Genomic DNA, 10,017 nt, shown 5'->3' on the forward strand with positions numbered 1-10,017 from the left:
GGCTTATCCTGAGGAGAGGATAGCACCATCTTGACTTTTCCTGAGGAAATGGTAACACTTCCATGGCTTATCCTGAGGAGAGAGTAACACCACCATGGCTTATCTTGAGGAAAATCACTTCTGGGAAACGGGCCCCTATGAGCAAAGCTGTTCAAGAAAATGTCACAGACTTAACGATAAGATTTGTTTTCAAGACCTGTGGCCTTTAATTCTGACTTTTTTTGTTTATTTGTTTCATTTGGTAAAAGCCGTTTTTCCTCAAGAGGTTTGCTAAAAATGTTGCTGTCATTTCATTTTTCATTCAAAACGTTAGGCCTTTCAAATTCTAAAGACTGGTATCCACAACTTGAAGACGTAAGACAGAGCAGAGGAAAGGGCTTCTCTTCATGCTCTGAAAGTACGGCTACCAGTGGCTTGCAGAAGACCCACTGGTGCTTACTCTCCAGAGAATTGTGTCAGCCCCCCAGTGGGCAGCTTCCTGCTCACCAGCCCCAGCATGCCATGCCATGCTGACTGCAGACAAACTCTAGCCCATGACACCCTAGTGAACTTCTCTACCATCTTCTTCAACCAGCTCTGATTCCCAACCTTGGTGGGGTAGGGAGGAGTCTTCCAAATTTGTTCCTTCCTTGGGTACTAATAAATACATTTTTTATGAGCCAATATTAGTTTCCTATTGCTGCTGTAACAAATTACCACAAACTTAGGGATTTAAAGCAACACAAATTTATTATCTTACATTTCTGGAGGTGAGATGAACAAAATGAGCCTCTGTGGGCTAAAATCAGGGCTTTATTCCTTTGTGGAAGCTCCGAGGGAGAACCCGTTCTCTTGCTTTTTCCAGCTTCTAGAGGCTGCCCCCATTCCTTGCGGCCCGTTCCGTCTTCAGATCCAGCAATGCCAGGCTGAGTCCCTCTCAGGCTGCCATCTCTCTGGTTCTCTCTCATCTGCCTCTTTCTTCCACTAATGAGGACTGCTGTGATTACATTGGACCCACCTGGGTAATCCAGGATACTCTCCTCATCTCAAAGTACACTAATTAGCAACCTTAATTCCATCTGTACCCTTAATTCTCCTTTCGAGGTAACCTAACATACAGTATTTTTTAAGATTTTACTTATTTATTTATTTTTCCCCCAAAGCCCCAGTAGATAGTTGTATGTCATAGTTGCACATCCTTCTAGTTGCTGTATGTGGGACGCGGCCCCAGCATGGCCGGAGAAGCGGTGCATCGGTGCGCACCCGGGATCGGAACCCGGGCCGCCAGCAGCGGAGCGCGCACTTAACCGCTAAGCCACGGGGCCGGCCCCCTAACATACTGTATTTTCTGGAGATTAGCACATTGACATCTTTGGAGGCCCATCATTCTGCTACCACAGAGCTTTTCAGTTTACTTCATCTTTCCTGTTCACACTTTTTGTGTCTGCCATAGTGCCTGAGTCACCTCCTTGGAGCTTCAGTCTTCAACTGTTTTCTAATCCTGGCTACGTTCATGGGTCCCTGGGAACATTGTTTTATGGAAAATTGATGTTTAATTAAATATTTACATGGACCGTGCTGTCATTTTTCTAGCAATTAACCATATATTAGATGGAAATGCCAACTAAAGGCATTTTTTTGACATGGAAAAAGTCCATGATTTATTTTTAAGTGGAAAAAATAGATTGCAGGGCAGTTAAAAACACAACTGAGAAGAGTGAAATTTTGTATTACTTCTGGCTTGTAAACACCTCTTGTATCACCTCTGTAATATTTGTTAAGTGCCTACCTCCAGCTGAACCTGAATATTGACCTTTTTTTTTTATCGTATAACAAATATTATTCTATTATAGTTATGCAGGGGAAGGGGTCAGACCGAGCTGAAATAGCTCAGTTGGGAGAGCATTAGACTGAAGATCTAAAGGTCCCTGGTTCGATCCCGGGTTTCAGCAGTGGTTTTAGTTGCTTATGCTAAATGTAGTTTCCTGGCAATCTTAACCACAATATAAGCTTTAAGGGGAATATTTGGTTCTCATGCTTTGGGTGGATCAAAGGCTTTTCAGGGAGCGGTGGTGTCAAGTGTCCCGGGGGGCCTTTGTATTTAAACCCGCCAGCACCTTAGTACTTCCTGGCAGTTATAATAATAGCTAACTTATCTTGCATACTTGCTATGTGTCAGGATTTCTTCTAAGCTCTATGTATAAACTTATTTAAAATGACCACAAAAATTCTCAATAACTACTTGTTAAATAGATGAACAGTTTTGTGCCTGAGGCCTGGCATGTGGCAGATACACAATCAATGATTTTTACTTTGACTCTCATTATCATTTGTATTGGCTAGGAACTTTGCAGGCTAGAGCTATGAGACGTGAGTTGTTTCTAAGGACCCTTTACCCCTCCATCTAGTAAGGCAGTATTAAAGGCCATCATTTCCCTGTACCCTCCTAATTATTTTTAAGTTCAGTATTAAAAATTCCTTGTTTTTATATGGTAAATGTGAAAGGATATTTTCTCACCAGGATTTGCCTTTCTGCAAAGAGATTTAGCTTCTATTCCAAAGGTTCTTACCTCGCATCCATAGGCAGTGGGAGGTCTTAGAAGCCTCAGAAACTGAATGCAAATTTGAGTGTTCATGCGCACATCTCCCTCGGAGAATGTCAAGAAGTATTATCAAATTGCAGGTTTGTGACCTAGAAAAAGTTTAGAAAACTTAAATGCAAAAGATCTCCTCACCGCAAATACTTGTTGATAATTCTTGACCCCACCTTTGAATTTCCCAAGGTTCCCAGTGATAGAACTTTTCTTGATTATTGTGTCTTGCCCCTGGCCCATTGCTGCATCTACTATGAGGTTGATTTCAGGAGGGAGCCCAGGTCGTCAACAAACTTTCCTTCTGTCTGGGTGGTGGCTCTTGGGGGCAGATTTCCCATAGACTGTTGCAGTCCCCCCTACTACTTTGGGGCACCCTCTCCATAACTTATCCCCCATCACTCTGTTTAATCAGCAGAGGTGGGTTCCCCTCCTCTTAATTGCCTCTTTTTGGGGAGATTAAGGATGAAGTCCCCACATTACCTTTATTAGTCTACTCTTTTCCTTTAGGTTTCATTTTGTTGACAGCATTTGTAGACAATCTGGATGTCCAGAAGCAATACCAGGCAACAGCTGCCTGTTCTTCTATCTTTATATTATTAATACCTATCACCTGAATGACATTGCCATGCCTGGGCTGTGCTTTGGTCAAGAGACAGTGTTTTCGGTTCATGCCAGACTTTCACCCGGCTTTTGGCATAAGACCCGGGGATCAATTCCAACATGGGGAGAGTTTTTCCACAGTACCAAGAAATTCTCTGATGTCAGCTGAGTGTCCTACAATTCAACTTAATTCTCACACCAACTGCCTGGAGATAGCATTAGATCCCACAGGTTAAGTGTTCAGTCCTACAAGACACACCTCCTCTCCACCCCTTCAGATGTCAATCACAAGCCCAGGTTGTCACCTGTGCCTCTGACCAACTGGCTATAAATCAGAGGTTCCCACAACCCGCCTCCTTGGGTTCAGTTAATCTGCTAAAGCAGCTCACAGAACTCAGAGAAACATCTTACTTACTAGATCACTGGTTTATTACAAAAGGATGTAACTCAGGAACAGGCAGATGGAAGAGATGCATAGGGCAAGGTATGGGGAAAGGACACGAAGCTTCCATGCTCTCTCAAGCACTCCACTCTCCCCAAATCTCAACGTGTTCACCAACACAGAGGCTCTCCACACCCTGTCCTTTGAGTTTTTATGGAGGCTTCATTAAATAAGCATGATTAATTTAAAAATTGGCCATTGGCGATTGATTCAGTCTCCAGCCTCTCCCCTCTCCCCTCCTCAGAGGTCAGGTGGTGGGACTGAAAGTTCCAAACCTCTTATCACATGGCTGGTTCTCCTGGCAACCAGCTCCCAACCTTAAATGTGGTCCAAAAGTCTCCTCATTGACAGAACAAAAGACACTTTTTATCGCTCTCATCGTTTAGGAAATTCTAAGGGTTTTAGGAGCTCTGTGCTAGACAGGAGGATGAAGACCAAATATATATTTATTATAAACCACAATCACAAGGGTGATAAATATGTAAGTGATAAATCACTTACGTAAAGTACAAATGCTGCAGGTTATCCTGTTTTGATCTCTCCTTCTCCCTGAGAATTTACCCATACTTCCAGACAAGCTGTTCCTTGCAGAATGGATGGGTTCAAAGATTGGGTTCCCACCGTGAGGCTGGAGCTAGAGAGGGGAGTTCCCATAGGAATCTGAGAACTAAAGGAGTGAGCCATGTGCATGGAGAACCATCAAGGGTCCAACACCACAGTCCTCTCCCAAACACAAAGTCTATTGGGGTAGAGGTAGGATCTGGGTCAAAATGATCAGACCAAGTGTTCTTGGCCAGGTGGGGTGGGAGTCTCAGGGAAGAAGATGGGAAAGAAGCCTTAATTGGCAACGGGGTTAGGAGGGTATAAAGGGCTATGGGCAAGATGGACAGCCCTTTCAATTCTTCCCAATAATCTCTGCATCATTCTTACATGGGATTTGTACACGTGTGTACACATATACACATAAATACACAATAGTGTTGGTGTCTAAAGGGAATTTGGATTGTATTGACCAATATAATTGGAAAGAGAATCAAGTATCTTTTCAGATTTTCATATGTTTTATGATTATAAAAAATGACAAACTACTGCAACATTAAAATTTTTACAGAACTATATTGCTTAAAAAGAAAGATTTGTCCTTAGTGCCATGGAGTCAATTCCGACTCTTTGTGACCCTGGGCACAGCAGAGTGGAACCCCGCCTCTGGTCTTTTTGCACCATCCTCTCACCTTCCAGTGCTCTATCAGCCAATGCTCTGCTGCTATTCCCAGGGTTTTCATGCCCAATTTTTTGGAAGCGTGTGGCCAGGTCCTTTTTCCTAGTCTGTCTTAGTCTAGAAGCTCCGCTGAGACCTGTCCACCATGGGTGACCCTGCTGGTATTTGAAATACCGGTGGCATAGCTTTCAGCATCACAGCAACACGCAGCTGCCACAGTATGACAACCCACAGATGAGTGGTGTGGTTCCCTGTCTGGGAAATGAACCTGAGTTGTGGCGGTGAGAGCACCAAATCTTAACCACTAGACCACCAGGACTGGCAGAAAGAAAAGGGGGGCCGGGGGAAATAAAGAGAGGTCTACTCTAATTCTAACCCTGGAGATAATCGTTGTTAACAAGCTGGTATCTATTCTTTTTCCAGAATTTTTTCTATGCACTGCTAATATAAAATGAACATATATACACATAAATGCACTTATATTTTATATGGGCATTAGACCAGGTCATAATATTTTTTCATAATTTCCAAACAGCTGGACTGAACGCCTGAAATAATGGAAGTTTATTTTCTTTAGTCTGTTTTCCTTTCATGTTTTTTTTTTTTTTTTGGCAAGGAAGATTCGGCCTAAGCTAACATCCGTTGCCAATCTTCCTCTTTTTTTTGCTTGAGGGACATTAGCCCTGAGCTAACATCTGTGCCATCTTCCTCTATTTGACATGTGGGTTGCTGCCACAGCATGGCTGATGCGTGGAGTAGGTCCATGCCTGGTATCCAAACCCATGAACCTGGGCCACCAAGGCTGAGCGTGTGAAACTTTAATCACTCAGCCATGGGGCTAGCCCCCTCATGTTTTTTTTTTTTTTTTAATGGAAACAAAGTAAAATATTAAAGGAGGCTAAGAGATGAAAACTAGAGACATAATTATAGCATAATCCAAACAAAAAAAAAATCACACTTCTACAGACTATTAAGTGAGGAGGGCAAATGTGTCTCATTGGTAGCAATGATGGTAATAATAAGAGGTAACATTTATGGAATTTTTATTCTGTGTCAGACCTTATTTTGAGCAATTTAAAGGAATTACTGCATTTAACCAGTGATGAGGAAATCTACAAAGCAGGGAGCTCCTAGACATTTATAGCAATTTGAGACTATTGCAGAAGGAGCTTTGTGTGACGGAGTAGGAAGTTAACAATGTCACAAAGTCCAAGAAAGAGCTCATGAGAACTGGCAGTGTGCAGAGCATTTAGGGAAGATGCTGCCATTATCTTTTTAAGGCCAGGTGTCATGAATTGTCTGCATAAATATGATCTGTTCAGTAATAAATATATAACTGAATAAATGGTGATAGCTGATATATCTGTCACTCATTCTTAGTGTGGTGTTTAATTCACGATGATACAAAAACACTTTTGCAATCTTAATTATTATTATTAATTATTATAATTTACATGAAATCACTTTCAAAACTGCAATGGTACATAAAGTAAGCTGGAATTATATTTACAAACCATTCTCTTTGAAAATTTAAAATGTTGGCTAGAACTGGTAATTTGGCCAAAAGGAACTTATTAGAAACAGTATAAACTGTTTAAAGTCTAGTATTTCTTCCAGCATTGGTTCATTTTGTTTCTACATTCAGGATCTGTAATTTCAGGGGAATGGAGTTAAAATTGTGTTTATGCTTTTCTTTCCCTCTGAGTCTGTGAAACTCTCCAAATTACCTCAGAAATGGATTCAACCTATTTTCTGGAAAAGTCTGGCGGGAAATTTTATGGAGGTTGTTCGGTGTAATAGAGACAACAGAGCTTCTGAGGTAAGCAAATGGAGAAAGGACAGAAAAGAGTAAGTGAATATTCTCTTCCTGAAAGTGCTCAGAAATTAGGAGTAGATAGAGAAATTGGGCTGAAGAGTCTACTTTTCCAGATACACAGGAATGTGGCTTCTCCTTAGAAATAAAACTAATGAAAACACATCTCCAGTCTGGAGAACCACTAATTGTTTAGTGTAGACTTGGCGCAGGTTCAATGACAAGCATATTTTTTACCACATTATTTTAAAATTCTACATTTCCACGTTTTACACATCTTTTATATGAAAATGTTTAAAAGCTATTTCAAAACATATAGTGATTACTGTATGTCAAAATGCAGCCACTTCTTGCGATCTTTGATTTAAAAAACTTTAGAAAGTGGTCCTCATTGAATGTGAAACCACAAACTTATTCTATGCATATTTTTTTAACCCCATAAGCCTGCCTCTTATTCTGTATTTTAAATAATTCCCTTGTTAGGGTTTCTTTCAGAAGAAAGTTCATAGGAATAACTGGAGATAGCCAATGGAAAAAATTGTCATATACAGACTAGTGCTGTGTACCTGACCCTCTCAAGAACTTCACTCCAAAGATAACTGTTTCAATGGGTCTAACTTGTATCAAACCATCAATGCTTACTTTCATTCTCAATGAAATACAGCTGGATAATTTTGTGTAACTGATGAAGTTCACAATTATCCCCTTTTTTCTTTTAGACGTAGCCTTGATATTTTTCCCCCAGGATAATTAAGGGTAGATTTGACAAATGCTAGATAATTTGCATATTCTTCACTTAGTTTGCCTGCTTGGCTTGACTTTTTCTGTCACTTTAAATAACTGAGTTGACTGGATATGTAAGATCCACATACACCACCAGTGCCTTTCCCTGTCATTTATACAGGGAAGGATTCTTAGCTTCTTTTATCCATATATCATTAATTTTATGCCCATCAATCTTGCTTTCCAATGAAAAGGAAGGGAAATTGCTTGGTTTATCTTTGGGACACTACATCTCCCATTCGGCTGACAGGAATTCTCTGCAAAGATGACAATTGGTCCAGGACTTGCTGGCTGACCTCCAGTGATCTAGAAAACCATTCAGAGGTACTTTCCAGTGCTGATAGAGTTGTTCTACCAGAAGGCCAAGAGCATGTACTTCCATCTTTTGCCAATTTATTGGACTTGTACAAAAGTAGATTTGCCCAGAAATAAACATTTTAGCTGCCTGAATCATTCCATATAGTTAATGAATAACACTGAAAACACCTTCCATAAACTGAGAGTTTAGCTGGCCTCAGCCCTATGCTAAGTCATCTCCGTTGTTTCTCTTCTATAATCCTTAAAGTATCTGTATATTAGCTCCATTTTACAGATGAGGGAGCAGACTTAAGGAGTTTCAGTAGCTTGCCCAAAGTCACATGAACAATGGGCCCAGTCAGCATTTGAACTTGTCTGACCTCCAAGCCCTGGCTTACTTGCCCTACTATGTTCTTATCTGGATGAGTGCCCTGTTAATCAATTCCACATGTCATCAGATTAGATTAAAGAATATATTAATCCAATGATTTCATTCTTACCTTCTTTTTCTATATTAAATGTTCACACAATCAGGGGGACAGCACCAATTTACTGAGAACTGATTATGTGCCAGACATTCTGCTGGACAGTTCCACATACTTTATCTTATAAACTTGTAATGATAACTCTGGAGGGGAGCGTTATTATCTCCATAACACTAGGTAAAGACATTGATATGCAGGGAGGTAATCCATCCTTCGTCACACAGCAAATGAGGACCGGGCCAGGATTCAGCCCAACCTTGCTGATGCCATAGTAAGGTCTTCCTGGAGCCAATGGTGTTGTTTGATGAGACCCAAAGTCCTAACTCACATTCACAATTTGCCCTTCACCAACCAACCAGATTTTCTGTTTCAGCACATGTTGGCTTTGTTTTTTTAACAAACCACACTCAATAATTCTAGGTGGAGTTTTATGAGAAGTAACTAAAAGAGGCATTTTGAAGGACTAGACTTTTCTCTTTAATCTCTAATTTTTTTTGAGTTGTCAAGTATACTTTTTTTTTGTTGTTTTCTAAGAAGCTACCTTTTGCTTTAGGAGAATCTCAGAACAGTCTTGAACATGTGTGGATCAGTAACTACAAATTTCAAATCTTTTGGCCTGCTATTTTTTTAAAAAAATGAAAATAAATCTTTCAATCTGAGAATACACTAATATTAAATATGGAGGTTCTTCTTGCATTAAGGGGTGGAAAATAGTTTGAAAATCTTATGGTTTTCTTTGTCTTGACCCGAATGTATATTTCTACTGTGAAAATTGACATTTGTGCCTGGAGAGCCTCAGAGAACTGAGGGAAAACCAGTTATTCCAGGTCACCTAGTATAGGGCCATTCACATATTGTGCACTCAGCAAATATGTTATTGAAGGCTTCCTCCCTTTGTTCAACCAAAAACGTTTAATCCAGGCCTTGTAGCAATGGGTCTTTAACCATATTTTGTCATCCAGCTCCCTGGAGACCCCTCAATGTGTCATGGCGGATGTTGACCTGGCTGAAGTCAGGTTTGGCAGCTGACCCCTCCTGAATGGAGGGGAGCTGAGCTTCAGGCTTCAGGATTTGCCAAACCCATCAAAGCCCAGATTTACTGCTTAGCTGAAAAGACACTACTAAGCATCCAAGATGAAGGACAATTTAGCTGCCAGGTCATTTTCTCTGCTCCCTCGTGTGGACTGCCCTTAGATGCTGATCATTCCTGCCACCAGAAACGCACATTCTTATGGTCACTACACAGCCTTCCATATTTAGCTCAATTTCTAGCTCCTCCAGAAGCCTCCTGTACTCAACGCCACGTTGATCTCCTATCTGCAAAGTTCCATCAGCAGCTAATTTTCATGTATTTCTTATTTTATGTCCTGTCATTTCATCTAGACTGTCTTTCCCTGGGACATGCATGCTGCCTTACACTTCTGTTATGCACCGCAGTACTGAGGGTACAGCAAATGACAAAGTCTTATAACTTTAGAAACTCTTGAAAATATATTGTTTACTCACAGGCCAACAAGCCCAGGGATCCTCTGCCATTGCCAAAGCAAATGAGCCGCTGTGACAAATGTGTTTCGCACAAGGGATTTTCAACTTTTTTTTTTTTTTTTAATACTCCTGCAACCTGCTTAAGCGAGTTGAGACTGTTTTAGTCACTCTTTACAAGGAAAATCCCAAACAGGCCATAGCCTTTACAATCACCTTCCAGGTCAAGTGACCTGGTATCCTATCCTGTAAGAATTTGTATTATTTTAATTTGTGTCTACCTTGAATAACAGCAATCACTTTATAGACATTTAAAAATAAGT

At 40.7% G+C, this 10,017-nt stretch overlaps 1 non-coding gene across 1 annotated transcript; it reads left to right on the forward strand.

Moving 5' to 3' along the window:
• The first annotated feature begins 1,858 nt into the window (after positions 1 to 1,858).
• On the forward strand, positions 1,859 to 1,931 carry TRNAF-GAA (transfer RNA phenylalanine (anticodon GAA)). The gene has a single exon. It is a non-coding gene; the product is annotated as a tRNA-Phe (tRNA).
• The last annotated feature ends 8,086 nt before the right edge of the window (positions 1,932 to 10,017 follow it).

The sequence above is a fragment of the Ceratotherium simum genome, chromosome 37 (genome assembly GCF_057802395.1).
Source record: "Ceratotherium simum simum isolate JZ-2026a chromosome 37, ASM5780239v1, whole genome shotgun sequence".
Taxonomy (NCBI): Eukaryota; Metazoa; Chordata; class Mammalia; order Perissodactyla; family Rhinocerotidae; genus Ceratotherium; species Ceratotherium simum.